The following is a 15229-nucleotide window of genomic DNA, read 5'->3' as shown; positions in this document are numbered from 1 at the left end:
CTTCTTATCTTAGTGACAGGAAAATAAGAGTAAAAGTAGATGATGTATATTCGAATTTCCACTCAATTAACGCCGGCGTGCCACAGGGATCAGTTCTGGCGCCAACCCTATTTCTGGTTCATATTAATGATCTCTTATCTGTCACTCACAATCCCATTCACTCATATGCAGATGACTCAACACTACATAGTTCATTCACACTCAGACATCCATTTACAAAGTCTAATATCTCTACCTCTCAACTCAATACAGCCATCTCCATAAATCAAGATCTATCTACAATCAGTGAATGGGGACAAAACAACCTTGTCTCTTTTAATGCTAGTAAAACTAAATATATACAGTTTACTAATAGACAGATATTGCCAGATTCGTACATTACCTTCAGTGCTACTAATATTCCCATCTCCAAAAGTATTGAAATTCTTGGTGTCTCACTTAACAGTGCCCTCAGCTGGACCTCTCATGTCAGATCACTTGCTAAAACCGCCTCAAGGAAACTTGGATTATTGTACAGAGTCCGTAACTTCTTCGCCGATGAGCAGTTAGCTATAATTTATAAGAGTCATGTGCGCTCTCAGCTTGAATATTGCTCACCCTTGTGGAATGGTTGTGGAGAGGTTGCATTAAGACAACTAGACAAAATTCAGAATAAAGCTGTTAGAATCATTAACAACCCTGCCATTACATATAAACTACCTCCCTGCAAGTAAGAAGGAATGTTGCCTCCCTTGCATTATTTTACAGATATTTTTTTGGCAAATGCTCAGACGAAGTTGCGTCCATGGTGCCACCTCTCCATGCCTTCCCTCGTGCTACACGGGCATCTGGTAACGCTCATGACTGGAATGTCACTCAACCACATTGCAGAACTTCTACCTATCAGAATTCTTTCATTCCCCGAACTGCATCTCTCTGGAACTCGCTTCCCCAGAGTTGTTTTCCTCCAAATTTCAACCTACAACTGTTCAAGTCTAATTCTTACAGATATTTTATGAACAGAGGACACCAGTAATCTGGTGTATGGATTATTTTTTTTTCTCCATTTGTTTTTCCTTCCTCCGTTCTGTTATTTAAAAAAAAAAAAAAAAAAAAAAAAAATTTCTCCTGTTTTTCGTGATTAATTTATATATATATATTTTTTTTCAGATAAAATAATTGAATTTATTTGATGCATATTTATCTTCCTCTTTCGTGTCTAGTGTCTGTATATTTTTTTCCCTGGTAAGATCATCATATATTTTTTCTTATATATTTTTCTTCTTTGTGTCTGATTTTTTTCTTATTTTTTCCTCAGGTGGGTGTCTTCTGGGTGAGCCACGCCCCCCTGCGGTGAGTGTTATGAGGCCAGGTGACGAGAGAGGGAGGGAGGGAGGGAGGGAGGGAGGGAGGAGCCACCTGAAGCGTGATGGACAAGTGTTTATTACTGCCAATTCCTCGTTGACTAATAACGCCTTCGATGAGAGAGAGAGAGAGAGAGAGAGAGAGAGAGAGAGAGAGAGAGGGTCACTTGAGAGGCGGTTTAGCAAAGTGGTACAGATTGGTTTGGCTGGGGGGAGGGGGGAGTGGAGATGATGTGGGTGGGGGAGAAGAAGAGGGGAGGAGGAGAGCGTTGGGAGGAGAGGGGAAGAAGAGGATGGGGAGGAGAGGACGAAGAGGGTGGGGAAGGAGAAAAAGGTGGCGAGATGGGGGGTAAGAAGGGGAAGAGGGTGGAGGGGAAGAAGGAGGTGGGGTGAGGGGGAGAGTGAAGAGAGTGGGGAAGGGGGGATTGGATAAGGAAGAGAAGAAGGGGACTGGTGATGGATGAGGGAGGATGTTATGATGAAGAGGATGTTGCTGGGGAGGAGGGTATGATAAAGGGGAGGGTAAGGGAGGAGGAAAACGATAGAGGAAGGGGAGGAAGAGGAGGAGGAGGAATAGGAGGAGGAGAGATGTGGATGGGGAGGAGGAATGGTGATTGTGGAAGGGTGTGTGAGTGGAGAGAGAGAGAGAGAGAGAGAGAGGTAGCTAGGTAGTTAGGTAAAAGGCAAGAGATGGTAGGGAGAGGGAAGTAGGTAAGTTGGCGGGTTGATGATCGTAAGTAGAATGGTAAGTAGGACAGTATTGCCGGTTGATTGTGCCGTACGTATTAGTTAGTACGGAAGTAGGTGGGAAGGTAGATAGGCAGGTGAGTAGGTAGATAGGTAAGTAGTTGAGTGGATAGGGACAGTAGGTAAGTTAGTACAGGTGAAATGAAGTAAATAGGAATATAGACAGGTTAATTAGTAGGTAGACAGATTATCAGGCAGGTATGATCGACAGGTAGGTAAGGTAGGCAGGCAGGTAAATAGGTAAGATAAGTATACAGGTGGGCTAGGTAGACAGGTAGGCTAATATGTTGGCTAGGTAGACCGGTACGGGTAGGTTAATAAATAGGCTTGGTAGACAGGTAGATAGCAAGCAGGTTAGGTGGACCCGTAGGTTAGCAGATTGGCTAGGCTGACAGGTATGCTAATAGACAGGTTAGGTTGGCAGGTAGACATGGTAGACAGACATGTAGGCTTGGTAGACAGATATACAGGAAGGCTTGGTAGACAGAGAAGTAAGCTAGATAGACGGTGAGGTAGGTTAGGGAGACAGACAGGAAAACAGGTAGGTTTGGTAGACAGACAGGAAGACAAGTAGGCTTGGTAGACAGACAGGAAGTTAGGTAGACTAAGGAAGACAGACAGGAAGGTAGGAAGGCTTGGTAGACAGGAAGCCAGAGAGGTAGAGCAGTTAGGTAAGGACGTGGGTTCAAGAGGGAGTTATGGCAGAGCTGACTTCCCTCCCCTGCAGCCAGGTCAAGTCAAAACAACACTTCCTGCCGCACACCACAACACACCCTTTGACCTTTACCACAACACCCACCACACCACGCCCGCCCCACCAGCACATAACACAGCAAAACAGAAAATAACCCAACCCAACCCAGTCCAGTCCAAATCAGTCCAAACAAAACCAATCCACCCCAACCTATCTCATCTCCCTGCATCTCATCTCAGCCCAGCTCAGCTCCTCTCCTCTCCTCTCCTCTCCTCTCCTCTCTTCTCTTCTCCTCTCCACTCCTCTCCTCTTATCTCACATCATCTCAGCTCAACCCCCAACCCAACCCAACCCAGTCAGATCCAGTCTAATCCAGTCAGTCCAGTCCAACCAAACTTAACATTATCCAGCCTAACTTAACCCACCCCAACCCACCCTAACCCAACCCAGTCTATCCCAATCCAGCTTAAGCTAAGCAATCCTAAGGCAGCGTAACCCAGCCTAGCCTAGCCTATCATTCCTACCTGAAGTAAATTACAAAAGGGCACATACCTTGGCCAGGTTAAAGTGAAAAGGTATAGACACAACACTCAACACATCACCCTTGATACTTGGCGTAACATTTGCAACACAACACTCACCATTGCAACATTAAGCAAGACCTGACCTAACCTGACACTTCTCTTAGCAGTCTGTCACGTAGCACAGTGTTAGGGTTAAGTGATGCAGGTTAATATTATCGTGCTTCAATACACTTCTTTCATTTTAACTTTGCGGAGATTGTCGTCCTTTTGCAGCCCATTTACCCTAGCTCAGCGGCAGAATAAGACAATACTACGGCATTACATCCTGTCCACAGCGCTTCTTCGTGACTAGCCCCATATTCTAGTGTTAATATCATGTTATAGCTGAGCATTCAAGATGGAGAGATGCCAATTTTGCTCCTAATAAAAGTGAGCAGAGTCTAGGGTGTGAGACGGGTGTGAGAGGGACTGAGAGGCCGGGTTACATCACCTGAGCTGTTTTGGCGGGTGTGGCTTCGTCCCAAATCCCCACTCCCCCACTCCCCCACTCCTTGAACCCCATCCCCTTCCCATCAACCCCCCCACACCCCGTCCTCATCCCCTTAACCATTTATCACCAGCGTCCCTCCCCCTTCACACCTCATCCTAACCCTCTCATCCATTTCTCACCAACCCCCCTCCCCCCTTCCCATCCTGCCAGCCCCCCTCCCTCATTCCTCCAATGCTCACCTCCTTACTCACTTCTCTCCCTCCTTAGTTTCCCCCATTCCTTCTTGGGCCGGTCAGACTGGTGGATTCAGTTTGTTTCCCCTTTGCCTATGTTCACCTAAGGGTACAATTGGGGACCTGGATGTAAATTCGATTGTTGAATGTCGTATTGTTGGTGAAAACTGGGACTTGGAAGAAATTGAAAGTCTTCCATATAGATCCTCATGGGCTCGATAATTAAAGCGCTCATTCCCCCTCCCCTCCCCACCTTCACCCCACCCCCACCCCACACCCTCCTTCTGTCGATTTTCTAGACACTCACCCTTTTTCTTTCCTCCTCCTCCTCCTCCTCCTCCTCTTCGGGTAGCTTATAGATAAAGTATTATAGAATGTGACTTTTCCTTTCCAGTGTTTCCTATAAAATTTCCATGTCAGTTTTTCCATGCTGCTTGGTGGTTTTTCTCACTTTTTCCTGGAGGGTTTGGTGGTGGGGGGAGCCTTCTTGCTTTACTATCCTTATCCTTCAACATGTAGAGTTAGATCTTGTAGTCATAGTTTTCTCTAACAAGCAGCCTCGAAAGGACCATAAGGTCTGTTGCTGTTTGCTTTCCTGTGTAATCCTGTGTAATGTGTAATCCTCCTATGTCCTTTAACCCTTCTGACCCCTCCCCCTCCTATCCATTTTTCAACCCTCCTATGCCGTACCCCTCCTCGTCCCTCCCTCCCATACCCTTCCCTTCATAGAATAGGTACAAGGCAAAGGCGGTGAAACATTTCTATCCCCCCCAATCCTCTCTTCCCTTCTTCCATTCTTTCCTCCCACTTTTCCTTGCCTCCCTCCTCTCCTCCTCTCATCTCTTCTTCCCTCAGCTCTTTCCTTCCAAACTCCTTCTTCGTCCCATTTTTCCCTCCCATTCTCCTGCTTTCTTCCTGTCCCTCCCTACTTCCCACATTTCCCTCCTGTCTCCCCCTCCTCCTCTTCTCTCCTCTCTTTCTCTCCCCACGTATTAGGAAATCAGGAGGGGCCACATCCGGAGCGAGGCGAGCTTTGGCATTGTGGCGACAGTGGGAAGGTGTGGAATGTTAAACAGAGGGGGAGAAAGAATAGCAGGGCACAGGAGGCGTGCAAAAGTAACAGTGCGTGTGAAGATATTGACACACCTCTCATTGACACACTTCACAGTCACACCCCACTCACTGCTACACTTCATTCTGCCACACCTCACTCACTGTTACACTTCATACTGGCACACCTCAGACACCACCACGTTTCATACTGCCACACACCATCACACTTCATGCTGCCACACCTCACACACTACCACACTTTATACTGCCACACCTCACTCACTGGCACACTTCATACTGTCACACTGTTCAGTAGTTATTCACCTAATTACTTTCCTCTCCGAATTAACAAAATCATGTTCAGTTCTGTTTTTTCATTCATCGTGATCCCTATCCTCAGTGTAAAGATATTGCTACACCTTATCTTTCATTCTCTCTTCTTTCGGTGTACTTCCTTCTTCTCTCCCTTCATTCATATTATCACCCTTTTCTCCCTCATTCTGCTTGTACCTCCTCATTCTCCCACCCTTTTCCCCCCCTCCCTCTTTCTCGTCTACCCTTCTTTCCTTCCTTCTACTCCCTCAGCCTTGATTGTCTTTCCCTTTCGATTCTCCCTCTTTCTTACAGTATTTACCTTCCTCTCTCTCAGTCCTGTTTTTTTTTACCTTTTCCTCCTTCCTTCCTCTTTCTTACCCTACTTACCTTCCTTTACCTCACTCCTGTTTCTCTCTCCATTTCTCTCTCACACCTTTCCTCTCTCCCTCCTTGTTTCTCTCCCTTTTACTTTCCCTCCATATCTCTCCCTCCTTATTTCTCTCCTTTTGTCTCCTTCCTCCCTCTTTCTTACAGTATTTCCCTCCCACTCCCTCATTCCTGTCTCTCCATCTCTCCCCTCCTTCCCCATATTTACCTTCTTTCCTCCCTAATTCCTCCTCCCCTCACCCCAACTTGGCATCTCCCCATCATAATCTGGCACATCCCACATTTATATTAGTTCCCCTAGATTTCTGGGCGGTAGGTGAGGACAGGTGAGTCAGTTCACTTCACCTGAAGGAACTGGGCTACTCAAGAACTTAAGGAAGCTCCCAGACACCTCTTCCTTAGCGATTTATTTTTGGACATGGCTGGGTGATATCCTTTTGTACGTTATTTATGCAGAGAATGGCGATATTAGAATGATTTATGTAACATGCAGATGGACAGTAAGGTGTAATAAGCAGAATAAATCACGTAGGAAAAGGTGATAGCCGGCGAGAATAATGGCCTAAAACATGAAATTCCAGGATATAGATGATTTAAAAGAGGATATAGAAAAGATTAAGTAACTTACGAGAAAGTGTTAAGGTGTAATGTAAATAAAGCGCCAAGAAAAAGATGTTGCGAAGTCTCCCCCGCCACTAAAAAGACGACCAAAAATCGAAAATGTATTACGCGTGTTGTTTGGCCAGCTGCCTTTGTAGGGTTGGTGGGGAGAGAGAGAGAGAGAGAGAGAGAGAGAGAGAGAGAGAGAGAGAGAGGTTAACAGGACAGGATAGGATGAGGTAGAGAGTAAGAGAGGTTGACAGGAGAGAGAAGGTGAATAGGGGGTAGGGGAGGTAGACATGAGAGGTAGGGTGGGGTAGACAGGAGGGAGAAGGTGAGGTAGAGAGGAAGGGAGGTAGATAGGAGGGAGGAGGTGAGGAAGGGAGGTAGACAGGGTGAGGTAGATGGTATAAGGGAAAGGATTAGGAGGAGGGGGAAGGTATTGTAACATAGGATTTCTTATGTAAGTTCCGTGTGGTAGAGTACAGAGGCACAGAGGGGTGGAGAGAGAGAGAGAGAGAGAGAGAGAGAGAGAGAGAGAGAGAGAGAGGAGAAAAGAAGTCGAGTGGAAGAGGGTCAAGGGATGAAGAGATGATAAAATGAGAAGAGGAAGGGGAGGATGGAGGAAAAAAGATAAGAAGGAAAGGAGAGGAGAGGAGAAAGAAGAAAAGAAGAAGAGGGGAGAAGGGAGAGGAAGAGAAGAAACTTGAGAAAATGGGAGAAGACGAGAAGGGGGGAGGAGAGAAGAGGGGAGGAAGTAGAGAGGAGGAGAAGAAGAGGGAAGGGGAAGTAGGAGAAGAGGACAAAAAGGAGAGAGGAACAGAGAAGAGGAAGGAAAGAAGGAAGTTGAAGGAGAAGAGATGAGAGAGGAAAGGGAAAAAAGAGAAGAGGAGGATGGGAGGAGGAGGGGAATAGAGAAGGAAATGGAAAGGGAGGAAACGGTGGGGAAAAAGAGGAGAGATGGGAAGGTGATGAAAAAAAGAGGGAAGCTAAGAGAGAAAGAGAGGAAGGCGAGGAAGAACAGAGGAAGTAAATGAAGAGGAGGAAAGGGAGAAAAAGTAAGATGAGGGAGAGGGAAGAAGAGTGGATGTAATAAGAGAAAGGAGGGTAAGCAGGGAGAGGAAGCAAAAGGGACAGGGAGGAAAGGAAAGGAAGGAAAAACAGAGGAGAGGAAGATTGTAAGAGGAAGTAGGGAAGAGGAGTAAAGGAAGGAGGAGGAAGAAGAAGAAAGGAAGGAGAGGGATGGGAAGAGGACCCAAGAGAGAAAGAGAGAGAGGGGGGGGGAAGGACAAGCAACAGGAAGAACGTTTTAAGGTGTTGACAAGAAGGCATCCATCACTAGTACTCCAATGTGTCAACAGAGAGAGAGAGAGAGAGAGAGAGAGAGAGACAGACAGACAGACAGACAGAGGGTGTGTGTGTGTGTGTGTGTGTGTGTGTGTGTGTGTGTGTGTGTGTGTGTGTGTGTGTGTGTGTGTATTACCTCAATAGGGGTCCACTCTGACAAGTGTTTAACGCTCACGCTTACTCACTCTCTCTTCACTTTCCCTCACTTTCCCCTTCACAGGCACCACAGGTATGTTTGCTGATGGTGTTATGGTCTGCTTCACACACACACACACACACACACACACACACACACACACACAGATCCTCAGGTGTGCTTCTGTATGCGTGTCTTTGTCTGTGCCCGTGAGTGATTGTGTGTGTGTGTGTGTGTGTGTGTGTGTGTGTGATGGGTAAATAGATAGATGAAGGGTTAGTATGTGTAATTGCACTGTATTAAGCTTGTATGTGTACTGTAATATTATGCATGTATGTATGTGCGTAGTTATTTGTGTGTATACGTGTTCGTACACCTGTTTACACTTATATTTACATCACATAGCCGTAAAATTAATCTTTCTAAAGGTAATATTGTGTAACCAAGTGTTCACCTGTAGTAAACACACACACACACACACACACACACACACACACACACACACACACACACACACATTCGTTTATACATTTTTCCATTAATATTAGACCCCGAAAAAGACATATTTAGGTCTGTGTGGTCTGTGTATCTATGTACCCTTGTATCACGTCTCACCATCTGCTTTGGATTCATCTTTATCTGCTTGGAGTCCATCACACGTGCCTTGAATTCCTCCCTACCTTAATTGCATTCCCTCTTACCTGTCTGCAACTTAACCCCTTCATCCCGAGCACGTGATTTTGACATTTTACTAACCTGTAGACGTTATTTATTTGTGTTTATATATTTATTTATTTATTTTTTATTTTGTCTTCTGGTTTTTCTTGCTCTCTCAACCCTAACAAACTTCATCCATACGTGAGAAAAGACGGATGATGATGATGATGATGTTGATGATGGTGGGGAAGAGGAGAAGGCGGAGGAGAATGATGATGATGATGATGATGATGAGGAGGAGGAGGAGGAGGAGGAGGGGGAGACGGAGGAGAATGATGATGATGATGATGATGATGATGATGTTGATGAATGGGAGGAGGAGGAAAACGATCATGATGAAGAAGTGAAGGCAAATAATGATTGTTTTTATTTGTGTGTGTGTGTTTTTTTTAACTGAGGTGCGTGGCAGTGAAGGATTTATTGAAGGGTACATCTGACTCGACTTGGAACCTATTGGTGTATGAATGAGTCGTTTAGACCTGAAGCTAAATGAAATAAATGTGCCTGGTTTTATTTATACAGTATCTTGTACTGAGGTAGGTGCCCTGTGCGTAGTGGGAGAGGAGAAGAGAGAGGAGAGGAGAGGGGAGGGGAAGGAAGGGACAGGAGAGGAGAGGCAAGGAGAAGGGTGAAAGAGGTAAGCAGAAGAGAGGGATGGAAGAGGAAAGTAAAGGAGAGGAGGGGAGAGGAGCTGAGGACTGGGAGAGGAAAGCAAAGGAGAGAAGAAGGGTGGGAGACGAAAGGAGTTTAGACAGGAGTGGGATTGAAAAGGAGAGGAGCGGGATAGAAAAGGAGTTAGAGAGAAGAGAGGAGAACGGAGTGGGGTGAGAGGACAGGGACGGGAGAGGAGAGAAGAGGGGCTGGTAAAAGAGGAGAGAAAAGAGGAGAAGGTCGGGAAAAGAGAAGAGGGACGTGTGTGGAAAAGAGGGTCGGGGCTGCCTGGCTTAAATATACCAACCGTACTGCGTAGCTGGTGGTGGTGGTGGGGCCCGTGTGGGGTGCACGAGGGGAGGAAGGGGAGATATAAGGGGAAGAAAGGGGAGAGGTGAGGGAAAGAAAGGAAAGGGAGGGGGAAAGGTGAGGGAAAGAAGGATAAGGGAGGGGGAAAGGTTAGGGGAGGAAGGGGAAGTAAGAGGGAGAGGTAATGTGTGGAATGGGTAAACGTGAGGGGAAGAGATGGGGGATAGTGAGAGAGATGAGAGGAGGCCGGGAGAGGGGAAGAAAAGTGCGGGAAGAAAGGGGGAGAGATGAGGGAAAGAGGGGGAAGGAAAGGGAGAGGAAGGGGAAGGGAGGGGGAGAGATGAAGTGAGGGATGGGTAAACGTGAGGGGAAGAGATGAGGGTAGTGAAAGATGGGAGGAGGAGGGGAGAGGGAATGGATGAGATGGGTGGAGGAGGGAGAAGAAAAGAGGGGAAAATGGGGAAGGTTGGGGAGGAGGAGGAGAGGTGAACGGGGGAGATTAATATAGATGTGTGGGTAGATGGGGGTGGAAAAGAACTGGGAGGAGGAAAGTAGGAAAGATATGAAGACGGGAGGTGAGAGGGGAGAGGGGGGGAAAGGGGAAGGGTAGTGAGGGAGAGAGGAGGGGAAGGGAGAAGGGAAGAGCGGGAAGAAGGGGGAGAGAATAAAGGGAGATATGGGTGGATGGGAGGTAGAGGAGGGGGAAGAAGAAATGGAGAGGCGAGGAAAGGGGAGAAGAGGAGAGGGAAGAGAAGAGGAGGGTGGAAAGGGGAGAAAGAAATGTGTCAGAGAAAGAAAAGTAATAGAGGAGGGAGTGGAGGGGAGACGAAAGAAAGAGAGAGAGGAGGAGGAAGGGTGAATGAAAGAGGGAGGAAAGGAAAGAATTGGAGACGAGGTGCTAGCATGAGAGAGAGAGAGAGAGAGAGAGAGAGAGAGAGAGAGAGAGAGAGAGATGAAGGAAGGGAGGAGGGAGAAGGAAGGTGGAGGGAAACGGAAATACTATTGGGAAATATGAGAAGAGGAGAGAGTGGAGAAAGATGAGATTGCAACTCCGATCAGGCAGAGAGAGAGAGAGAGAGAGAGAGATAGGGAGAGGATAACCGGAAGTGAGATGGAGGGGGGAGGGGGATAAAAAATAAATAGCGTAAATAATGAGTCAAAATTCCCAGTTTGGCAAGAAAAGCGACCTTGAAATGTAAACGAGATATCAAGCATTTTATCTGCACGTAATATTTCATGGTTATTATCGTGCTGTTTATTTTTTTACCCCCCCCCCTCTCTCTCTCTCTCTCTCTCTCTCTCTCTCTCTCGTGTGTGTGTGTGTGTGTGTGTGTGTGTGTGTGTGTGTGTGTGTGTTCAAAGGACCATGTGCGCGTGAGTGATTGAGTGTGCCTGCTAATGAACTTATGTGCCCGGGTATTTAAAATTTTGAGTGCGTGTTTTAGTGTAATTGCGTGTGTGTGTGTGTGTGTGTGTGTGTGTGTGTGTGTGTGTGTGTGTGTGTGTGTGTGTGTGACGTCATGTGCATCGGGTGGTTACGTCATCCCTCCCTCCTCCCACCTCCTAACTTGGCTCCAACCAGTTTTGGCCGAGAGAGAGAGAGAGAGAGAGAGAGAGAGAGAGAGAGCAATATACTTTGAACACCCACAACAAGGCCCCTTCTATTTATCAACGCGTGTGTGTCCGTAAGAGTTTGTTTATGTATATGTTTACACTGCTTGTACTTGTGTGTGTGTGTGTGTGTGTGTGTGTGTGTGTGTGTGTGTGTGTGTGTGTGTTTATGAAAGAAGGAAGAACCAAAGGCTGTTCTTGTAGAAAACAGTGTCTTTGTTGGGAATATTAGGGAAAGAAAGCAAGATTCCAGATCCTTTCGAGAGACTTGTACCTGAATGTATAACGTAAGAACAGGTTATAAGCAGAGGTAAAGAGAGAATGAGGACAGTTCCAGAGTTGACCACTTGTTACACCTAGTTTGTTTGTCTGTCTCTGAACAATACTATGGAAAACAGGTGTACGAAACTGCACAAAATTTGAAATAATGATTGAGGACTGTCAAAGGAAAAGGTATTATGTTCTGGGTGAAAGGTCAAAGAAGGCACTAGGATCACGGATGTGGGGCGTGGATGATGGACTGTCTGAGTGTGTGTGTGTGTGTGAATATAGGTCGTCTCTTGCTGTAAAAATTCTTCCTAGCTAAGGATATATCGTTTTTACACGGAGTTCATTAAGCGTGCAAGTATTAACACGTGTTGTACAGTTGCGTCCTCTCGTTTGGCAGCACACCGCTACTTCTCGCCTTTGACGCACACACACACACACACACACACACACACACACACACACACACACACACACACACACACACACACACACACACACACACACACACACACACACATATGAGGTTTCTTATAGAGGCAAGAATTCTTTTAGGGCTTCGTAATAGCTGTTCTTTAGCTTAATAACAATAGGGTTAATATAAGTTCTTTTAGCATGTAGTGTGAGTTATCGCCCTTATATATATATTTTTTCGTCAGCTGTTTCATTTTCTCTTTCTCCTCTTTCTATTTTTCTTTCCCTTCATGTGTGTTTCCTCTGTTCTTCTGCTCGTTGAAGATTTTTGAAACCTTGACCTGGAAGCATCATTTTGGGGACATTGATTGCGCTTGGCAGTATCTGAATCGTGTTCGAACATAGTCACTAGAATGAAAAACCGTCTGTCCCAAGGGGGCGGTGGGTTCCCGTTTCAGGGGCATTGTTCTTACATAACAATTGAAGCGCATTACAAAAGAGTGAGACTACATAGGAAAGGGGAGTTGTGACTGCATGTAAGATGGGAGGCGACTCGATTAGAAAGTAGTTTTGGCTGTTGTGAAAAATATGAAAATAAAGAAAGACCAAGTAATGTGAAGAACGCGAAGGAAGGTGTAGCTGTGTGTTGCGATGATAAGCAACTCTGGGATTGTCAAGGCAAGAAACAAACGGCATAGGGAACTTCAAGGAAGGGATGTGAGGATCTGTGTTGGGAAGGGAACCGGATCAGGGAAAGTGAAGGAAGTGAAGGAACGACAAGGAAGAGGTGCGTGGCTGCGGATTGAAGAGGGAAGCGGAGCAAGGAAAGGGACGGAAGTGGAGGAACATCAAAGAAGGTTGTGTGTGGGCGTGGGTGTGGGTGTGGGTGGGAGGGTGGGTGTGTTAGAGAGGGAATCGGCTCAAGGAAGGTGAATGAAGTAGACGGCGGGTGTGAAATGGTACCCGCGAGCTGAAAATGTGGGAGTGAGGGTGGTCGCGGTTGGCCTGCGGTGAGTGGCTCTGCTTGGGTTACGTGATGGTGGGGGAGACAAGCAAGGGAACGACCACCAGGTAGGCCGCCAACTGAGGAAAATCGTCCGGAGGTAGGCCAAATAAAATCGTCTGGTACATGAATAAACTGAAAAAAGACGGTATCGTAGTGGAAGGGTTAAGGAGGAAATAGACATGGTGGATTATTAGAAGATCCTGGTGGTGGGATGAAGGTGTATAAATTCACACACACACACACACACACACACACACACACACACATTAGCGTCACGACCTTGGCTGAGGGCAAGTGGAGGGATGGACGTGGGTGGAGTGTGTGTGTGTGTGTGTGTGTGTGTGTGTGTGTGTGTGTGTGTGTGTGTGTGTTGGGGAGGGTAATCGCCAAGTGTGTAAAAGATCATGTGTTTATGTTTTGAAAAAGGTCATGCGCATGCCCCTGTACGCGTGTGTGTTTGTGTATGTTTCTGCTGGTTTGTGTGTCTGTGTGTTTATGTGTGTTTATGACTGTGTATGTTGGAGAGGGACATGATTCTGTTTACCTGTGTATTTGCCTGTGTTTGTATAAGGTTACAATTTTATATGTGTATTTTGTTTAGATTATACACAATAGGACTTGTTGATACGTCTTTACTAAGTTGCCATTAACCCTTTCGAGCCGAGGATGTAAATATGCATGAGTATGTATGCGTGTATGTATGTATGTATATTTGTTATCCAGGGTTTCGAATAGAGGATTTGGTACAATTTATGTGTTTATTAAATTTGTATCTACTGCACATAGATTGAAAAGTCTGTCTGAAGAAGAAAAAATCGTGTGGAGTAGAAGGAATTAAAGAAAAGCTGCGTCCTCGAGTTGATGGGGTTAATGTTTGTTTACCAGATCAGCTGACTCTGTGGGGGGAGGAGGGGAGGGGTGAAGAAGGAGTGGAGGAGGACAGTGAGGAGGAGGAGAAGAGGGTGGAGAAGGGATAGAGGAGGAAGAGAAGAGGTGGAGGAGGAGAGAGGATAGAGAAAGAGGTGAGGGTGGAGAAGGAAAGAGGGTGGAAATAGTGAACGAGAGAAACAAATCAATAAGAAGAGGTAATGGCCCGTGTTGGAGGTGGCGTGGGAGGTTCCGTAGCACTTCTTCCTTAGCGATTTATTTCCCGTATTGCACCCTAACATTCTCTTGCAATTAATTTGTATCTTTTTAATATCGACATACCTTTCATCAGTAACATACAAGAGGATATTGATGTGTAATATGCAGAATAAATCGCCAAGGAAGAGGCGTTACGAAATTTATATAGCCTCTTAGAATACGAGACGAAATTAGGCTGAAGGTGGGTTGTGGTGGATGGATGTGGAGCCCCAAGTTCCACCCAGTATCAGGTGGTGGAATCCTGAGTGGAGCGAGGCAGTGTTTGTTGTGCCTGTTAATTTTAGCATCATGAGCAGGTGGAGAGATGGGTGGGTGCGTGGATTGGGGTGACTGGGTGGAGAGGTAAGGAGGATTTTAGGAGATGTGGGCTGGTGAAGATATTGGGTAGGGAGGTGGAAGATGAGGTGGGTAGAAGTGATTAGCTGGAGAGGTGGCTAGGTGGAATGAAATGGGAGGGTAAGTGGATGGGTGGAGGTGATGGCTGGTGGAGAGATGGGCTGAGTAGGTGGATGGGTCATGGAGCTATGGGGTCAGTGGATGGCGATGGAAGAGGGTTGAAGGTTAGGTGAAGAGGTCATTGGTGGTGATGACATTGGGTTCAGATTGATGTACAGGTAAGTGGATGGGAGGAGGTGGTCAGTGGATGGGTGGAGGCGTGACGGTCAAGGCCACTCCACCCTAACACCACCCATCCATCCACCCACCTATCACAAGGCCAGGGTGTGGAACGAATTGGCCTGGTACTGCAAGGACAATATTTCTCCAGCTATTCCACTGCGTCAGCGTCACGCTTAGAGCATGTCCGTCACTTCCCTCCCTGACGAATCATATCAAAGAGAATCTTCTGTAGGCAGCGAAATATATCAAGCCTCTCTTAGCATAGGAACATTAGCCAGTAGAGGAGGAAAGTGAGAAGTTGGAACATTATTTAGAGAGCATCACATGTGGACAGGAAAACGTACCAACTTTCTCTCATCATCGGGACATTAGCCAGCAGAGGAAAGTGAGAAGTGGAAACAGCCTATCAGAGAGAACCACTTATGTTCAGGGAAACATACCAAGCCTCTCTCAGCAAAGGAACATTAGCCGGCAAAGGAAAGTGAGGCGTAGAAGAGGTGAAATATTAGGCAAACTTTAATCCTAGCGAGAAGGTCAGACACAAACAAACTCGCTGTCTGACTTGTTGGTAAGGGGATGAGATTCACTGCGGCACAGATCGGCCTCTCAGTTGAAGCCATC

The 15229-nt window shown here is 46.4% G+C and overlaps 1 protein-coding gene across 1 annotated transcript in view; it reads left to right on the top strand.

Annotated features, from left to right (window-relative positions):
* The window catches only part of LOC145417883 (peptide methionine sulfoxide reductase MsrB-like), a 90000-nt gene that overhangs the window by 51837 nt on the left and 22934 nt on the right, over positions 1-15229 (top strand). The window contains exon 2 of the mRNA XM_080286499.1: positions 1298-1332. The gene's annotated coding sequence lies outside the window, so the exon portion shown is untranslated. The remainder of the gene's footprint in view (positions 1-1297; positions 1333-15229) is intronic.

This window comes from Coenobita brevimanus, chromosome 111, assembly GCF_032717465.1.
Source record: "Coenobita brevimanus isolate Jiangsu-jjx chromosome 111, ASM3271746v2, whole genome shotgun sequence".
Classification (NCBI taxonomy): Eukaryota; Metazoa; Arthropoda; class Malacostraca; order Decapoda; family Coenobitidae; genus Coenobita; species Coenobita brevimanus.
The sequence above is the reverse complement of the archived record's forward strand: the minus strand, read 5'-3'. Positions and strand labels throughout refer to the sequence as shown.